Source organism: Somniosus microcephalus, unplaced genomic scaffold (assembly GCF_052327205.1).
Source record: "Somniosus microcephalus isolate GS21.2 unplaced genomic scaffold, FLI_Smic_1.0 unresolved_chr1, whole genome shotgun sequence".
In the NCBI taxonomy this organism is placed as follows: domain Eukaryota; kingdom Metazoa; phylum Chordata; class Chondrichthyes; order Squaliformes; family Somniosidae; genus Somniosus; species Somniosus microcephalus.
In genome coordinates, this window is record NW_028225179.1 from 17391320 (window position 1) to 17410972 (window position 19653).

Genomic DNA, 19653 nt, shown 5'->3' on the forward strand with positions numbered 1-19653 from the left:
GCCAAGGCACCCTGGATTCCATGGGCTCTTACCTTCTTGACCAGTCTCCTGTGCGGGACTTTATCGAAGGCCTTACTGAAATCTATGTATACCACATCCACTGCGTTACCCTCATCCACACACCTAGTCACCCCCTCAAAAAATTCAATCAAATTAGTCAGACATAATCGTCCCTTGACAAAGCCATGTTGACTATCCCTGATTAATCCTTGCCTCTCCAAGTGGAGACAAATTTTGTCCCTCAGGATTTTTTCCAGTAATTTTCCTATCACTGATGTTAGGCTCACTGGCCTGTAGTTCCCCGGTTTTTCCCTACTACCCTTCTTGAATAATGGTACTACATTAGCGGTTCTCCAGTCCTCTGGCACATCCCCTGTGGCCAGAGAGGTCCTGAATATATGTGTTAGGGCCCCCGCAATCTCCTCCTTTGCCTCACACAGCAGCCTGGGGTACATTTCATCCGGGCCTGGGGATTTATCCATTTTTAGGCCAGCTAAAACCGCCAATACCTCCTCCCTCTCGATGTTAATATGTTCGAGCATATCACAGTCCCCCCGCCCTATTTCTATGTCTACATCGTCCTTCTCCATAGTGAAAACAGATGCAAAAAATTCATTTAGAACCCCTCCTACATCTTCCGGCTCCACACACAGATTGCCACTTTTGTCCCTAATGGGCCCTATTTTTTCCCTAGTTATCCTTTTACCCTTAATATACTTATAAAACATCTTCGGATTTTCCTTTATTTTGCTCGCCAGTGTTATTTCATGGCCCCTCCTTGATCTCCTAATTTCTTTTTTAAGTATCCCCCTGCACTTTTTGTACTCCTCTAGGGCTTCCTCCGTCTTTAGCCTTTTGTATCTACCAAAAGCCCTCCTTTTTTTCCTAATCCATTCCCGTATATCCCCTGACATCCACGGTTCCCTGTGGCTTTTGGAACCACTCTTGACCTTTATGGGAACATGTTGCCCTTGTATGATTTCAATCTCCCTTCTGAAAGCCTCCCATTGCTCCGATGCGGATTTTCCTACAAGTAGCTGATCCCAGTCCATTTTGGCCAGATCCTGCCTTATCCTATTAAAATCGGCCTTCCCCCAATTTAGAACCTTTATTTCCGGCCCATCCCTGTCCTTTTCCATGACCACCTTAAATCTTACCATATTATGGTCACTATCACCAAAGTGCTCACCTACTAGCACTTTTTCCACTTGGCCGGCCACATTCCCTAGAATTAGGTCCAGTACCGCCCCCTCTCTTGTAGGACTTTCTACATGCTGGCTCAAAAAGCTCTCCTGGATGCACTTTAAGAATTCTACACCCTCTGAGCCTTTCACACTTTGACTATCCCAGTTAATATTGGGGAAGTTGAAATCCCCCATTATTATTACCCTATTATTTGCACATTTCTCTGAGATTTGCCTACATATCTGTTCCTCTATCTCCCCCTGACTGTTTGGAGGCCTATAGTACACTCCCAGCAAAGTGCTTGCCCCCTTTTTGTTTTTAAGCTCCACCCATATGGCCTCATTAGAGGACCCTGCTAATATATCATCCCTCCTTACTGCAGTAATTGACTCCTTAATTAATATTGCGACACCCCCTCCTCTTATACCTCCCCCTCTGTCTCGCCTGAAGATTCTGTACCCCGGAATATTGAGCTGCCAGTCTTGCCCCTCCCTCAACCATGTCTCCGTGATAGCAACAATATCATACTCCCATGTGTTTATCAACACCTTCAGTTCATCCACCTTATTTGCAAGACTCCTTGCATTAAAATAGATGCCATCCAGCCTTGCCCTTATATATTTGCCCTGTCTACCAAGCTGACTTGTTTTTTCCTCCATAATTGGCAGCACATCCCCCCCTATTTCAGCTCCCCTCTGTATCCCATCCCCCTGCCAAGTTAGTTTAAACCCCCCCCGACAGTGCTAGCAAACCTCCCCGCAAGGATATTTGTCCCGCTCTGGTTCAGGTGCAACCCGTCCGACTTGTACAAGTCCCACCTTTCCCAGAAGCAGGCCCAGTGATCCAGGAAAGTAAAACCCTCCCCCCTACACCAACTCTTTAGCCACGCATTCATCTGCTCTATCCTCCCATTCCTATACTTACTAGCACGTGGCACTGGGAGTAATCCAGAGATTACACCCTTTGAGGTCCTGCCCTTTAATCTGTTACCTAGCTCCCTAAATTCTTGATGCAGGACCTCATCCCTCTTTTTACCTATGTCGTTGGTACCAATGTGGACCACGACCACTGGCTGTTCACCCTCCCCCTCCAGAATGCCCTGCAGCCGCTCAGTGACATCCTTGACCCTGGCACCAGGGAGGCAACAAACCATCCTGGATTCACGTTTGCGGCCACAGAAACGCCTATCTGTTCCCCTTACTATAGAATCCCCTACCACTATTGCTCTCCCACTCTTTCCCCCCCCTCCTGGGCAGCAGGAGCACCCCCAGTGCCAGGAAGTTGGCTACTGCTGCCTTCCCCTGGTGAGTCATCCCCCTCAACAGTATCCAAAGCGGTATACCTGTTTGAAAGGGGGATGTCCGCAGGGGTTCCCTGCACTACCTGCCTGCCTTTGTTGCTCCGCCTGATGGTCACTCCCTGTGCTGCCCTACCCTGAGGCGTGCACAACTCGCTAAATGTGGTATCCACGAGCCTCTCAGCATCGCGCATGCTCCACAACCCATCCACCCGCAGCTCGAGCGCCGCAATGCGGTCTACAAGTAGCTGCAGCTGGATGCATTTCCCGCACACATGGTCGTCAGGGACACTGGCAGCGTCCCTGACTTCCCACATGGAGCAAGAGGAGCTCTCTCCAGCTTTCTCTGTCTCTCTCTCCAGCTTTCTGTCTCTCTCTCTCCAGCTTTCTCTGTCTCTCTCCAGCTTTCTCAGTCTCTCTCTCCAGCTTTCTGTCTCTCTCTCCAGCTTTCTCTCTCTCTCTCCCCAGCTTTCTCTGTCTCTCTCTCCAGCTTTCTCTATCTCTCTCCAGCTTTCTCTATTGCTCTCTCCAGCTTTCTCTGTCTCTCTCTCCAGCTTTCTGTCTCTCTCTCTCCAGCTTTCTCTGTCTCTCTCCAGCTTTCTCAGTCTCTCTCTCCAGCTTTCTGTCTCTCTCTCCAGCTTTCTCTCTCTCTCTCCCCAGCTTTCTCTGTCTCTCTCTCCAGCTTTCTCTATCTCTCTCCAGCTTTCTCTATTGCTCTCTCCAGCTTTCTCTGTCTCTCTCCAGCTTTCTCTGTCTCTCTCCAGCTTTCTCTATCTCTCTCTCCAGCTTTCTCTGTCTCTCTCGCCAGCTTTCTCTGTCTCTCTCCAGCTTTCTCTGTCTCTCTCCAGCTTTCTCTATCTCTCTCTCCAGCTTTCTCTGTCTCTCTCTCCAGCTTTCTCTCTCTCTCTCTCCAGCTTTCTCTGTCTCTCTCCAGCTTTCTCTATCTCTCTCTCCAGCTTTCTCTGTCTCTCTCTCCAGCTTTCTCTGTCTCTCTCTCCAGCTTTCTCTATCTCTCTCTCCAGCTTTCTCTATCTCTCTCTCCAGCTTTCTCTGTCTCTCTCTCCAGCTTTCTCTGTCTCTCTCCAGCTTTCTCTATCTCTCTCTCCAGCTTTCTCTATCTCTCTCTCCAGCTTTCTCTGTCTCTCTCTCCAGCTTTCTCTATCTCTCTCTCCAGCTTTCTCTGTCTCTCTCTCCAGCTTTCTCTGTCTCTCTCTCCAGCTGTCTCTGTCTCTCTCTCCAGCTTTCTCCGTCTCTCTCTCTCCAGCTTTCTCTCTCTCTCTCTCCAGCTTTCTCTGTCTCTCTCTCCAGCTTTCTCTGTCTCTCTCTCCAGCTTTCTCTGTCTCTCTCTCTCCAGCTTTCTCTGTCTCTCTCCAGCTTTCTCTGTCTCTCTCTCCAGCTTTCTCTGTCTCTCTCTCCAGCTTTCTCTCTCTCTCTCTCTCCAGCTTTCTCTGTCTCTCTCGCCAGCTTTCTCTGCCTCTCTCTCCAGCTTTCTCTGTCTCTCTCACCAGCTTTCTCTGTCTCTCTCGCCAGCTTTCTCTGTCTCCCTCGCCAGCTTTCTCTGTCTCTCTCTCCAGCTTTCTCTGTCTCTCTCTCCAGCTTTCTGTCTCTCTCTCCAGCTTTCTCTGTCTCTCTCGCCAGCTTTGTCTCTCTCTCTCCAGCTTTCTGTCACTCTCTCGCTAGCTTTCTCTGCCTCTCTCTCGCCAGCTTTCTCTGTCTCTCTCGCCAGCTTTCTCTCTCTCTGTCTCTCCAGCTTTCTCTGTCTCTCTCTCTCCAGCTTTCTCTCTCTCTCTCGCCAGCTTTCTCTGTCTCTGTCTCGTGAGCGTTCTCTCTCTCTCTCTCTCTCTCTCTCTCTCTCTCCAGCTTTCTCTGTCTCTCTCCAGCTTTGTCTGTCTCTCTCTCTCCAGCTTTATCTCTCTCTCTCCAGCTTTCTCTGTCTCTCTCTCCAGCTTTCTGTCCAATTCCAATTCCAATTCAAATGCTTTATTGGCATGAAAGTTTACAGAGAACCATATTGCCAAAGCTTACATAGCAAAAAGGTACAGTTTTCACATTTGTTGGGTACATACAATATTACTTTTAAACAATATTAATTTTAAACAGTCTTTGTACTTCATTTGGTACGTTCAATATTAATTTTAAACAGTCTTAATTTTAGACAGTCCTCAGGTTGTGACATGTTGTTACATATTTGGCCCCAAGGTATGGTCTGTCTCCTTCTCCTAGGACTAATCTCAGTTTTGACAGATCATCCAATTCCTTGAAATCTGGGGTTGTTTGGCTTAGCTTGTTGAATAATATGTTTCTTGATGTGTTGAATTTTTCGCATTTTAGGAGGAAATGCATTTCTGTTTCAACCTCGCCAGCCAGACATTGATCGCATATTCTATTCTCTCTAGGCTGCCAAGATTTCTTGTATCTGCCTTTTTCAATTTCCAGTTGGTGGTCGCTTAGTCTGTACCTGGTGAGGGTCTGTCTCTGTTTTGTGTCTCTGATGGTCGTGAGGTAGTCTGCCAGTTTATATTCTCTTTTTAGGGCCCGGTAACATTCTAATCTGCTTTGGCTTTTGGTTATTTTGTTCCAATGTTCCAGGTAGGTTTCTTTGCATTTTTTAATGATTTGGTTCACTCGGATTGGTGTTTGGACGGCTGTGTTGGTCTGGGGCTGGTCAGGGTCCGGCTGAGTACTTAGTTTCAGTAGCAGCTGACTCAGGGGACTCTTTTCTGGGTTTAGCTCTTGGGTCTGAAAGGCTTTGAAATGAAGGGTGTCTGGGGAGCTAGATTTGAGGTGATTTAGGAAGTTTAGTGCTCGTTTTTGGATGTTTATTATCAGTGGGTATCTGCCTAGTTCGGCTCTGCATGCATTTGTTGGCGTTTTTCTTCGGGAGCGAAGGATGCTTCGGCAGAATTCTGCATGTAGGGCTTCTATTGTGTGTTTTTCCCATTTAGTGTAGCTTTGGTGATTTAGCGGGCCCTATACTTCACTACCGTACAGTGCAATGGGCAGGATTATGCTGTCAAATATTTTGAGCCAGATTTTGATTGGGATTTGGATGTTGTAGAATTTTCTTTTTATTGCATATAGGGCTCTTTGGGCTTTTTCTTTTAGTGCATTCACTGCTATGCTGAAGCTCCCTGATGCTGTAATAGTTAGACCAAGGTAGGTGTAGCTCATAGTGTGTCCTATAGTGGTATCACTGAGGGTAAACTGGTATTTGTTTTCCTGACATCTGGGTCTTTTTTGAAAAATCATGATGTTGGTTTTCTTTAGATTTACTGTTAGAGCCCAATTTTGGCAGTATTTGTCGAGTAGGTCTAGTTGTTGCTGTAATCCCTGTTCTCTCTCCAGCTTTCTGTCTCTCTCCAGCTTTCTGTCTCTCTCCAGCTTTCTCTCTCTCTCCAGCTTTCTGTCTCTCTCCAGCTTTCTCTGTCTCTCTCTCTCCAGCTTTCTCTCTCTCTCCAGCTTTCTCTCTCTCTCTCTCTCCAGCTTTCTCTGTCTCTCCAGCTTTCTCCCTCTCTCTCTCTCCAGCTTTCTCTCTCTCTCTCACCAGCTTTCTCTGTCTCTCTCTCGCCAGCTTTCTCTCTTTCTCTCTCTCCAGCTTTCTCTGTATCTCTCCAGCTTTCTCTGTCTCTCTCTCTCCAGCTTTATCTCTCTCTCGCCAGCTTTCTCTGTCTCTCTCTCTCCAGCTTTCTCTGTCTCTCTCTCTCCAGCTTTCTCTGCCTCTCTCTCCAGCTTTCTGTCCAATTCCAATTCCAATTCAAATGCTTTATTGGCATGAAAGTTTACAGAGAACCATATTGCCAAAGCTTACATAGCAAAAAGGTACAGTTTTCCAACATTCTGTAGGTGTCAATGGATTTGACATTTGTTGGGTACATACAATATTACTTTTAAACAATATTAATTTTAAACAGTCTTTGTACTTCATTTGGTACGTTCAATAATAATTTTAAGCAGTCTTAATTTTAAACAGTCCTCAGGTTGTGACATGTTGTTACATATTTGGCCCCAAGGTATGGTCTGTCTCCTTCTCCTAGGACTAATCTCAATTTTGACAGGTCATCCAATTCCTTGAAATCTGGGGTTGTTTGGCTTAGCTTGTTGAATAATATGTTTCTTGATGTGTTGAATTTTTCGCATTTTAGGAGGAAATGCATCTCTGTTTCAACCTCGCCGGCCAGACATTGATCGCATATTCTATTCTCTCTAGGCTTCCAGGATTTCTTGTATCTGCCTTTTTCAATTTCCAGTTGGTGGTCGCTTAGTCTGTACCTGGTGAGGGTCTGTCTCTGTTTTGTGTCTCTGATGGTCGTGAGGTAGTCTGCCAGTTTATGTTCTCTTTTTAGGGCCTGGTAACATTCTAATCTGCTTTGGCTTTCGGTTATTTTGTTCCAATGTTCCAGGTAGGTTTCTTTGCATTTTTTAATGATTTGGTTCACTCGGATTGGTGTTTGGACGGCTGTGTTGGTCTGGGGCTGGTCAGGGTCCGGCTGAGTACTTAGTTTCAGTAGCAGCTGACTCAGGGGATTCTTTTCTGGGTTTAGCTCTTGGGTCTGAAAGGCTTTGAAATGAAGGGTGTCTGGGGAGCTAGATTTGAGGTGATTTAGGAAGTTTAGTGCTCGTTTTTGGATGTTTATTATCAGTGGGTATCTGCCTAGTTCGGCTCTGCATGCATTTGTTGGCGTTTTTCTTTGGGTGCGAAGGATGCTTCGGCAGAATTCTGCATGTAGGGCTTCTATTGTGTGTTTTTCCCATTTAGTGTAGCTTTGGTGATTTAGCGGGCCCCATACTTCACTACCGTACAGTGCAATGGGCAGGATTATGCTGTCAAATATTTTGAGCCAGATTTTGATTGGGATTTGGATGTTGTAGAATTTTCTTTTTATTGCATATAGGGCTCTTCGGGCTTTTTCTTTTAGTGCATTCACTGCTATGCTGAAGCTCCCTGATGCTGTAATAGTTAGACCAAGGTAGGTGTAGCTCATAGTGTGTCCTATAGTGGTATCACTGAGGGTAAACTGGTATTTGTTTTCCTGACATCTGGGTCTTTTTTGAAAAATCATGATGTTGGTTTTCTTTAGATTTACTGTTAGAGCCCAATTTTGGCAGTATTTGTCGAGTAGGTCTAGTTGTTGCTGTAATCCCTGTTCTCTCTCCAGCTTTCTGTCTCTCTCCAGCTTTCTGTCTCTCTCCAGCTTTCTCTCTCTCTCCAGCTTTCTGTCTCTCTCCAGCTTTCTCTGTCTCTCTCTCTCCAGCTTTCTCTCTCTCTCCAGCTTTCTCTCTCTCTCTCTCTCCAGCTTTCTCTCTCTCTCCAGCTTTCTCTGTCTCTCTCTCTCCAGCTTTATCTCTCTCTCGCCAGCTTTCTCTGTCTCTCTCTCTCCAGCTTTCTCTGTCTCTCTCTCTCCAGCTTTCTCTGCCTCTCTCTCCAGCTTTCTGTCCAATTCCAATTCCAATTCAAATGCTTTATTGGCATGAAAGTTTACAGAGAACCATATTGCCAAAGCTTACATAGCAAAAAGGTACAGTTTTCCAACATTCTGTAGGTGTCAATGGATTTGACATTTGTTGGGTACATACAATATTACTTTTAAACAATATTAATTTTAAACAGTCTTTGTACTTCATTTGGTACGTTCAATAATAATTTTAAGCAGTCTTAATTTTAAACAGTCCTCAGGTTGTGACATGTTGTTACATATTTGGCCCCAAGGTATGGTCTGTCTCCTTCTCCTAGGACTAATCTCAATTTTGACAGGTCATCCAATTCCTTGAAATCTGGGGTTGTTTGGCTTAGCTTGTTGAATAATATGTTTCTTGATGTGTTGAATTTTTCGCATTTTAGGAGGAAATGCATCTCTGTTTCAACCTCGCCGGCCAGACATTGATCGCATATTCTATTCTCTCTAGGCTTCCAGGATTTCTTGTATCTGCCTTTTTCAATTTCCAGTTGGTGGTCGCTTAGTCTGTACCTGGTGAGGGTCTGTCTCTGTTTTGTGTCTCTGATGGTCGTGAGGTAGTCTGCCAGTTTATATTCTCTTTTTAGGGCCCGGTAACATTCTAATCTGCTTTGGCTTTCGGTTATTTTGTTCCAATGTTCCAGGTAGGTTTCTTTGCATTTTTTAATGATTTGGTTCACTCGGATTGGTGTTTGGACGGCTGTGTTGGTCTGGGGCTGGTCAGGGTCTGGCTGAGTACTTAGTTTCAGTAGCAGCTGACTCAGGGGACTCTTTTCTGGGTTTAGCTCTTGGGTCTGAAAGGCTTTGAAATGAAGGGTGTCTGGGGAGCTAGATTTGAGGTGATTTAGGAAGTTTAGTGCTCGTTTTTGGATGTTTATTATCAGTGGGTATCTGCCTAGTTCGGCTCTGCATGCATTTGTTGGCGTTTTTCTTTGGGTGCGAAGGATGCTTCAGCAGAATTCTGCATGTAGGGCTTCTATTGTATGTTTTTCCCATTTAGTGTAGCTTTGGTGATTTAGCGGGCCCCATACTTCACTACCGTACAGTGCAATGGGCAGGATTATGCTGTCAAATATTTTGAGCCAGATTTTGATTGGGATTTGGATGTTGTAGAATTTTCTTTTTATTGCATATAGGGCTCTTCGGGCTTTTTCTTTTAGTGCATTCACTGCTATGCTGAAGCTCCCTGATGCTGTAATAGTTAGACCAAGGTAGGTGTAGCTCATAGTGTGTCCTATAGTGATATCACTGAGGGTAAACTGGTATTTGTTTTCCTGACGTCTGGGCCTTTTTTGGAAAATCATGATGTTGGTTTTCTTTAGATTTACTGTTAGAGCCCAATTTTGGCAGTATTTGTCGAGTAGGTCTAGTTGTTGCTGTAGTCCCTGTTCTGTGGGAGACAGCAGAACTAGGTCGTCCGCATAGAACAGGGATTTCACTTCTCCATCCAGGAGACGGAGACCTGGTGACTCGCTTTGCTCCAGCATGTCTGCTAATTCATTTATGTATATGTTGAACAGGGTCGGGCTCAAATTGCAGCCCTGCCGGACGCCTCTTCTCTGGGTGAAGAAATCGGTGCGTTTGTCTCCAATTTTGACCCCGCATTTGTTTTTCAGATACATTGATTTAATAAGGTCATAGACTTTGCCCCCTATTCCACATTGAAGAAGTTTATAATAGAGCCCTTCGTGCCATATAGAGTCAAAGGCTTTCTTGAAGTCGATGAAACAGGCGAATATTTTCCCATTTTTTGTTTGGTGTAAATGTTTTTCAATGAGGGTGTGAAGGGTATAGATATGGTCGGCGGTGCGGTGTTTTGGAAGAAAGCCTATTTGGTTTTTTCTGAGGATATTATGTTTGTTAAGAAAATCAAGTAATCTACTATTTAGAATACTGCAGAATAACTTCCCTAGACAACTGTTGACACAGATGCCGCGGTAGTTATTTGGGTCTGATTTGTTTCCGCTTTTATATATGGGGGAGATTAGTCCTTGGCACCAGATATCGGGAAAACAGCCTGAACGTAATATGATGTTGAATAATTTGAGTACCGCACCCTGCATCTCCATATTGCTGAACTTGAGCATTTCATTTTTGATGTTGTCTGGGCCACAGGCTTTCTTTAGGTGGAGAGATTTTGTTTTTGTGGCCAGTTCTTTCCATGTGATTGGGGAGTCTAGAGGGTTTTGGTTGTCTTTGATTGTTGCTTCTAATGTGTGGAGTTTTTCTGTGACCTGATGTTGACTTGGGTTTGTTTCGTTTATTGGGATGTCTTTGTAGAGGTTTTCAAAATGTGTTCTCCAGATGTCGCCATCTTGGATTGGTAATGCTTGCAATTGTGTTGTACTCAGGTTATTCCACATTTCCCAGAATTGTTTTGGATTGGTGGAGTTTTCAATTTCTTCTAGTATTTTGTGGGTATAGTTTTGTGTTTTGTTCCTAATGGTGTGTTTATATCTTTTGAGGGTTTCATTGTATCTAGTACGTAGGTCCGGATTGTTTGGTTGGCGATGCTTTTGGTTTGATATTTTTCTCAGGTCTTTTCTGGCATTTTTGCATTCGTGGTCAAACCATTTCTTATTTTTATTTTGTCTTTTGTGACTCTTCCTCTTCTGTTTCACGAGGTCGGCTTTTACAGCTGCCTCATGAAAGATCATATTTATATCCTCTATGGCCATGTTTACCCCATCTCTGGTGATCTCATATAGATTTTCTTTAAATTTTGAAATTTTACTTGTGAGATCAGGTGAATTTAGTGCTGTGATGAATTTATCTCCACTGTCTGGGGCCCATCTGTATGTCTGGTTTATTTTATGTAGCTTACTGGGTTCCTTTTTTGTGTCTGTAGTTTGGGCAGAAAGTTTAAGGTACACATTTATTTGGTTATGGTCTGAGAGGGGGGATTGCTGCCTGACAGTGAATGCGTTGATATCGCAGGGGTCCAGGTCAGTGATTGTATAATCCACCACACTAGACCCAAGAGTTGAGGAATATGTGAGTCTCCCTAAGGAGTCCCCTCTGAACCTACCGTTAACTATGTACAGGCCTAAGGCTCGGCAGAGTTGCACTACCTCCCTACCGCTTTTATTTATTTCACAATCGAGGTTGTTTCGGTTTGCGATGGCTGGTGTGACATATAGAGGGGTCTGGCCAAACACATGGTTGTTGCCCTGTGGGTCTATGAAGTCAGGTTCACATCCTGTCCTTGCATTTAGGTCCCCACATAGTAGCACCTTTCCTTGGGCCTGGAAATGGCTGATTTCCATGTGGAGAGTGTCAAATATCTCCTCTTCAAAATATGGCGATTCTATTGGAGGTATGTAGATCGCACATAAGTAAACATCGTTTTTTGCTATTCCTATATTTTTATCTAATTTTAGCCATACGTGTGATTTTCCCTGTTTTATCGGTGAGATGTGTTTGTTCAGTTCTCCTTTATACCACACCAGGATTCCCCCGGAGGTTCTGCCCTTGCGTGTCTTAATGTTCTTTACTGAAGGCACAATAATTTCATGGTACATTGGGGGACAGTGGGTCGGCATGTCCTTTTGGCACCATGTTTCTGTTAACACAATTATATCAATGTCTTTTATAGCTTTTAGGAATTCAGGGTCTGTACTCTTCATCCCAAAAGTTGAGGAGCGGAGGCCCTGGATATTCCAGCAGCTTATGTGGAAAGAACGCATTTATATAGTTCAATAAAACGAAATAAAATGGACCTATTTTGTGGGATGAGTGTGGAAACACTATTTTCTATAATGCTAAATGATGATTTAGTATAAATTTCATGAGGCATGCACATATATCTATCTAATAGTAGTAATAATACTGATAAGATAACAATAATGATAATGATAAATAACAATATTAATAATTTCTCCGGCTTTCTATCAGGCTGTTCAGCATCGTCATGATCTTTCTCAGTTCTTGGTCTACAGTCTGTGGTCTAGAGGGGGGTCTTGGGTCAGGTATAAAAGCACGGTTCTGTTGTTGGTTTTGTAAAGGGGGGTGGGGGACATTGGTGGTCCTGTTTGGGTTACGGCTCCCAATGGTAGAGGGGGTGGGAGGGCTGCGTCTTTTGGCAGTGTTTATGAGGTTTTTTGCAAAGACCCACATCCGCTGTTTGAGTAGATGTATTTCGTCATAGAGGTCCCTTGTGTTGATGTTTGGATGATGGGCCAGGTAGACGTTGGGGAAGACAGAACATCTCGTGTCGATCTCCCTGTTGGTGTTGTGGATTATATAGGCTGGGGTGTCCTTTCTGGGCAGTAGTGTGGAGATCACGATCCGCGCCTCGGGGAATTCCTTGCTGGCCTTTTCCGCCATCCTGCTCACCGCCCTAGCAGTGCCTTCCCGTAGGGTGCGTAGGTCGTTTGTGCCTGTGTGGATCACAAGCCATTTGGGGCTTCCAAGGGATTCTTTGTTCAGGATCTTCATTGCATGTTCTGTGTTGCTGCACCATTTTTTCAGGACTTGATGACCTGGGAACAGCCTCTGGGGGTCCAGAAACTTTCCGTTGGAGTCGGTCAGCAGGACCGCCTGAGGGGCTGGTTTTTCAGACTGGGTAGCAGTAGTCTGGGCAGGACTCGACTGATGGCTGGTTGTTGGCTGGGTTTCTGGGATATGTTGTGTGGCAGGAGCGGGGTTTGGGGCTTTCGGTGTGTCCTCGTTTGGGGGGGTATCTGTCGGTTTTTGTGTTCCTGTGTGTGAGGACTGGGTAGCAGTAGTCTGGGCATGATTCGACTGAGGGCTGGTTGGAGCGGGGTTTGTGGCTTTCGGTGTGTCGTCGTGTGGGGTGGCATCTGGCGGGTTCTGTGTCCTTGTGTGTGTTGTTTTTGTGTCCTCAGGTTTTTGGACCTTAAGAGGTTTGTGTTGCCTGCTGAGCCTTTCTACGGTTTCCTTCGTTTTGTTTAGTTGAGTACGGAGTTCTTTGATCTCATTTCTTTGCTCCTCTATGGTCTTTGCCATCTTGTGGATGGTGGACTCGTGTTCCGTTTTTAGCTGTTTGAATTCCTCCTTCAGATTCTTGGCCAGTGTTTCTCTGTATTCGTTGAAATCAAGTTCTAGTTTGGCCAGTTTCTCTCTCATCATTTTGTTTTCGTTGAGAGGTGTGGGGGGGGTGGAGATGGACAGGGAGGTGTTTTCCTCTGCTGGTCTCTCTTCTTCTTCCTCCACTTGGTTCTCATCATCCTCTGTTCGACTCTCTTTTGCTTCCTGTCCATTGGTCTTCTTTGTGTCTGCCTTAGTTTTCAACTGGGGGAATTCCTTTTCGAAGGAGTCCAGATTATCCACATTCCCCTGTATCATGATCTTTCTATTTTTGTTGTAGTAGCTTATGGTTAGCAGGGGGTCATCTTTATCTAGGTTTCCATCTTTACATATTTTCAGTCTGCCTCCACTGCCAATACCTTCACTGGAGACGTATGTGTAGTGTTTTTGTAAAGTCTCCTTCCAGGAGGTGACGTATTCGGTGTAGAATATGAGGTTGTTCTTCAGCTTAGTCCCTTTGTGTGTGGTATAGTCAACGTAGAGGATCTCTGGGTTATTTTTTAGTGTTGTGTACTTGTATTTTTCCTTTTCTTTATTTTTTTTGCATTGCTCAGGATATATCATTTCCCTGCTCATTGTAGTCGTTTGTTTTTTTGTCTCAGATAGATATCTTTTTTTCCTCTTTTTTGTGTCGTGTTCCACCTTAGCCCACTTTTAGGTCCAAAATTGGGAGTTTTTCAGGGGTTCATCTTTGATATAGCTGTTCTTAAAGGTTTATCTTTCTCTTTCTCTCACCGGATCTTGGTTCGGGTAGTTTATCGTTTCTCTCGGGTTTCTATTCCTTTTCCTCGCGGGTTTGTTGTTCTTCTTTCAGGTTTTTTCGAACTAAATTTAAATTAAATTAAACTTTTTCCGAACTAACTTTAACTAAAATGAAACTTAGGTAGAATTAGGTAAAACTTATTTCTCCGGTTTGTTTTTTTTTCTCTTCCGACTCTCTCACTCGCTCTCCGGGTCTCGGACTCGCTCTCTCTCTCCGTGTTCCAAACTCGTCCACTCTCCGTGCCCCGGACTCATTCACTTTCCGCGCTCTGGGCGGATCTCCTCGTGTCGTCGTGTCGGTCTCAGGCCCCCGGGTTTTTTGACTGACCAGGCTGTTTTCTGCCCTGGTCTCCCGGTCTCCGTTCCCGCGGTCTCTGGGCCTCGCGGTCTCGGGTTCACCCTCCCCAGGCCTCTTACTTGTTTTCCCGGTTCGGGCCGCTCCTCCCGGTCTCCGATCCTGCGGTCTCTGGGCCTCGCGTTCTCGGGTTCACCCTCCCCAGGCCTCTTATTTATTGTCCTGGTTCGGGCTGCTCCTCCCGGTCTCTGGTCTCGCGGTTCAGGCCTCTGTTTCTCTCTCTCTCCAGCTTTTTCTCTCCAGCTGGTGTTTCCTCTCCTCTCTCTCACGCTCTCTCGCTCCCTCCCGCTCCGATGTCCTCTCTGTTGCCGGGATCTCTCTCTCTGTTCCCGGGTTCTCTCTCTCTCTGTTCCCGCGACCTCGCTCTCTCTCTCTCTGTCCCCGGGCCTTACTGTGTCTCTGGGCTGGTCTCTCGGTCTCGGTGAGCCGGGCTGTGTCCCGGGTGTCTCCGGGCTCTCGGTGTCCTGGTGCCGGGTCGCTCGGTCTCTCTCTCACGCTCCGTCTCTCTCTCTCCTCTCTCTCTCTCCAGCTTTCTCTGTCTCTCTCTCTCCAGCTTTCTCTGTCTCTCTCTCTCCAGCTTCCTCTCTGTCTCTCTCTCCAGCTTTCTCTGTCTCTCTCTCTCCAGCTTTCTCTGTCTCTCTCTCTCCAGCTTTCTCTCTCTCGCCAGCTTTCTCTCTCTCGCCTGCTTTCTCTCTCTCTCTCTCGCCATCTTTGTCTCTCTCTCTCTCGCCATCTTTCTCTGTCTCTCTCTCGCCAGCTTTCTCTCTCTCTCTCTCTTGCCAGCTTTCTCTGTCTCTCCAGGTTTCTCTCTCTCTCTCACCAGCTTCCTCTCCCTCTCTCCAGCTTTCTCTGTCTCTCTCCAGCTTTCTCTCTCTCTCTCTCGCCAGCTTTCTCTGTCTGTCTCTCTCTCCAGCTTTCTCTGTCTCTCTCTCTCCAGTTTTCTCTGTCTCTCTCGCCAGCTTTATCTGTCTCTTTCTCCAGCTTTCTCTGTCTCTCTCTCTCCAGCTTTCTCTGTCTCTCTCTCTCCAGCTTTCTCTGTCTCTCTCTCTCTCCAGCTTTCTCTGTCCAATTCCAATTCCAATTCCAATTAAAATGCTTTATTGGCATGAAAGTTTACAGAGAACCATATTGCCAAAGCTTACATAGCAAAAAGGTACAGTTTTCCAACATTCTGTAGGTGTCAATCGATTTGACATTTGTTGGGTACATACAATATTACTTTTAAACAATATTAATTTTAAACAGTCTTCTCTCTCTCTCCAGCTTTCTCTGTCTCTCTGTCCAGCTTTCTCTCTCTCGCCAGCTTTCTCTCTCTCGCCTGCTTTCTCTCTCTCTCACTCGCCATCTTTGTCTCTCTCTCTCTCGCCAGCTTTCTCTCTCTCTCGCCTGCTTTCTCTCTCTCTCTCTCGCCATCTTTGTCTCTCTCTCTCTCGCCATCTTTCTCTGTCTCTCTCTCGCCAGCTTTCTCTCTCTCTCTCTCTTGCCAGCTTTCTCTGTCTCTCCAGGTTTCTCTCTCTCTCTCACCAGCTTCCTCTCTCTCTCTCCAGCTTCCTCTCTCTCTCTCCAGCTTTCTCTGTCTCTCTCCAGCTTTCTCTCTCTCTCTCTCGCCAGCTTTCTCTGTCTGTCTCTCTCTCCAGCTTTCTCTGTCTCTCTCTCCAGCTTTCTCTGTCTCTCTCTCGCCAGCTTTCTCTGTCTCTCTCTCCAGCTTTCTCTGTCTCTCTCTCCAGCTTTCTCTGTCTCTCTCTCCAGCTTTCTCTGTCTCTCTCTCCAGCTTTCTCTGTCTCTCTCTCCAGCTTTCTCTGTCTCTCTCTCCAGCTTTCTCTGTCTCTCTCTCGCCATCTTTCTCTGTCTCTCTCTCTCTCTCTCTCTCTCTCCAGCTTTCTCTGTCTCTCTCTCTCTCTCACCAGCTTTCTCTCTCTCTCTCTCTCGCAATCTTTCTCTTGTGTGGCTCGATGTGAAATTTTGTTTTATAACACTCCTGTGCAGCTCCCTGGGAGGTTTAACTACATTAAAGGCACTATACAAATCTAATTGTTGTTGTTATTTCTCTCGAGCTTTCTCTCGCTTGCTCTCTCTCTCTTTTTGCATTGCAACCGAATTTTTCCCCCTTAACTTAAAAAATGCAATTGGATTTGTCGTTATTTTAAATGTTGAGACAGAAACATTTCAGAATACATTTTAATCAAGATTAAAGCTGAGATAGAGGGAAAGAATCAGAGAGAGAGAGCAGATGAGTGAATGAAAAAGAGCGACAGAGATGGGGAGCTAGATAGGAACAGAGAGAGGGGGAAAGAGAACAAGCGATGGGGAGAGAGAGAGGGGGGGACGCAGATGGAGGTGACTGTTAAATGCCAGAAGTGGGAGATGCTATTTTAGATCTGGTAATGTGTAATGAGACAGGATTAATTAATGATCTCATAGTAAAGGATCCCCGAAGAAAGAGTGATTGGTAGAATTTCAAATTTATTTTGAGGGTGAGAAACTTGGGTCTGAAACTAGTGTCCTAAACTGAAATAAAGGCAATTACAAGGGTACGAGGACAGAGTTGGCTAAAGCGGACTGGGAAAATAGATGAAAGGGTAAGACGCTAGCTCAGCAGTGGCAGACATTTAAGGAGATATTTCATCAATCTCAGCAAAGGTGTATTCCAGTGAGAAAGAAAGGCTCTACGAGGAGGACGCACCATCCGTGGCTAACTAAGGGAGTTAAAGATGGGATCACATTGAAAGAAAAGGCAGACAATGTTGCCAAGATTAGTGTTAGGCCAGAGGATTGGGACATTTTTAGAAACCAGTAAATGATGACAAATCAGCAAAATAAACTCCATTTCCTTGGTCAGAGCTGTGCATGTAGTTTTTTAATTCATTGCGTGCTTTCTTTTAATCAATTTTCATTTCTCTCTCTCCAGAAGCTGCAACGTGACGATGCAGAGAGAGAGTCTTTTGGGAGGTGGAATCCTGGAGAAGTGCTTCCTTCAGAGGGAGGAGAGTGACCGAGGCCCCCTCAGCACAGGCTGCCTGCCTGGCCGCCAATGTGTCTGTTTATCACCCTGCGATTCATTGCCATCGCTTGCTCCCCCCAATGTAACTTGTACATCTTTCTGCACCACCCTCTCTCTCTCTACCTCTGTAGAAAAGGCACTGAAGATGGCAGACTAGATACTTTCCTTTATTAGCTATGAGGAAAGACTGGATAGGCTGGGTTGGTTTTCTTTGGAACAGAGACTGAGGGAGATTAAATGGAGGTGTATAAAATGATGAGGGGCCTAGATAGAGTGGATGGGAAGGACTGCTTTCCCCCAGCAGAGAGGTCAATAACCAGGAGCCATATATGCACTAGAAGTGCCGTAACCGATAAGGCGACGGACCCAGAGCAGGAGAGTGGGATTAGGCTGGATAGCTTTATAAATCGTCCGGCGCAGACATGAGGGGCCGAATGGCCTCCTTCTTTGCTCTAAACTTGTCCCATTCCCTCTCTCTCTCTCCCTATTTCCCCATCTCTCTGTCTGTCCCTTACAGCCTGGGACCAGTGACAGAGACACACGCAGGCCAGGCTGTACAGTCAGTCAGAGACACCTGTCCCCGAAGACACATCGGGGGGCTTGAATTTCCACTGGAGTTAGTTCTCCCGATCGCCCACTGTAAGCTGTATATTCCACTTTCCACCTCCCTCCCTCTCGAGTCACATCTCTGTATCGGCACATCTTTCGTTATATCTGTATCTCTACGTCAATCTCTCTCTCTCCATTGTTCTTTATCTCTTCCTGCAACGTTAATCTTTGCATCCCTTCATCTCCCTCTCGAATCTTCTTTGTATCTACGTCTTTCTTGATATCTCTGCCTCGCTAACTCTTTCTCTGCAGCACTCTCTGTCTTTCTCGATCTCCAACTCTCTATTTCTGCCTCTCTCCCTAACTCTCTCTCTCTTTCTCTCTGCCAGCCACTCTCTCCCTCTCTCTTTGTCCATCTGCCTCTCTTTATAATTTGAATCTCAGTTTCTCTGCCTTCTGATCTCTGCTCCTCTCACTGGTTCTGGCTCCCTCTCTCTCTCTTAGTCCCAATCTTGCTCCCTCTCACTCCGTTCTGCCTCTTTGTCCTTCTCACTTTCCGTATCTCTGCTTTCTGCTCCTCAGTCCCTCTCACTGGGCCAGATGTTGACCCGGTGCCACAGTGTGAACCCAGTGACAATAAACCAGAATCCTGCGTCACATCTCTCCCGAGGTTGATTTCCATCAATGTTACAATAGGGCGAGATGTGAAACGGGAGGCTGATTCACCATCACCCGGTTTGTTGTATAACGCCAAGTCAAACAGTTTCTTTCCCTCTACGTCTCTGCCTCTCTCCTGTGGGTAAATGGAGTCGAGGTGCAGATCAGCCACAATCTAACATTGGTGGGACAGGCTCGAAGGGCTGAATGGCCTCCTATGTCACCCAAATCTCTGTGTGTCTTTTCTCTGTTCAGGGACACCCAGCTCAGGTTTTGTTTCCCACTACACTGATGGGGGTTGGGGGGGGGAAACACCTTCCTGCAGTGAGGAACATACCTGGAGCTGGGATGGTACTGTGCATGAAGGTTGGGAATGTCCGTCATCTCTTGCTCCACGTCTGCACCCCTCTCTGATCTCTCATGCCCCCCATCTCACACTCTCACCCTCCTTTATTCCCAGGCTTCTCAATCTCTCTCCAAATATGTTCCAGACACTCATTTTACAGCCACCGACTGAGTGAGCGGCCACAGCCATTTTTTGCTTGGTGCGGGGGGGGAGGCAGCCATTTTGTGCTTGGTGCAGGGGGAAGCCATTTTGTGCTCGGTGCGGGGGGAGGCAGCCATTTTGTGCTCGGTGCGAGGGGTCAGCCATTTTGTGCTTGGTGCTGGGGGAGGCAGCCATTTTGTGCTTGGTGCGGGGGGAGGCATCCATTTTGTGCTCGGTGCGGGTGGGCAGCCATTTTGTGCTCGGTGCGGGGGGAGTGTTTTACATTGTCTGTTTGTTTGGACGTGAATTAAAGCAAATTAAAGAGAGTTGTGATTTGGAGCCACACCAGGTAAGTGAGTGATTCACACACGGGGCAAAATAAAGTTTCACCAGCGGTGGGAAGGGAGATTGACAGGGCGGGCAGGATTATACATGGATGGAGATATGGGGCTCTTATACAGGGGGGGCTGTGGAGTTTCACCAGCGGTGGGGAGGGAGATTGACAGGGCGGGCAGGATTATACATGGATGGAGATATATGGGGGTCTTATACAGTGGGGGGCTGTGGAGTTTCACCAGCGGTGGGGAGGGAGATTGACAGGGTGGGGCGATTATACATGGATGGAGATATATGGGGGTCTTATACAGGGGGGGCTGTGGAGTTTCACCAGCGGTGGGGAGGGAGATTGACAGGGCGGGGTGATTATACATGGATGGAGATATATGGGGGTCTTATATAGGGGGGGCTGTGGAGTTTCACCAAGGGGGAGGAGGGAAGGAGTTTCACAGAGGGAGAGAGGTACAGGGGGCGGAGTGTACAGGGAGATGGGGTGAATTATACAGGGGGAGTTATTTTACA

General features: G+C 46.3%; 1 long non-coding RNA gene across 1 annotated transcript in view; it reads left to right on the forward strand.

Annotated features, from left to right (window-relative positions):
• Window positions 1-19134, forward strand: part of LOC147093712 (uncharacterized) — a 108482-nt gene extending 89348 nt beyond the window's left edge. Inside the window, exon 6 of the long non-coding RNA XR_015074724.1 lies at window positions 17010-19134. This is a non-coding gene — a long non-coding RNA (uncharacterized LOC147093712). The remainder of the gene's footprint in view (window positions 1-17009) is intronic.
• The last annotated feature ends 519 nt before the right edge of the window (window positions 19135-19653 follow it).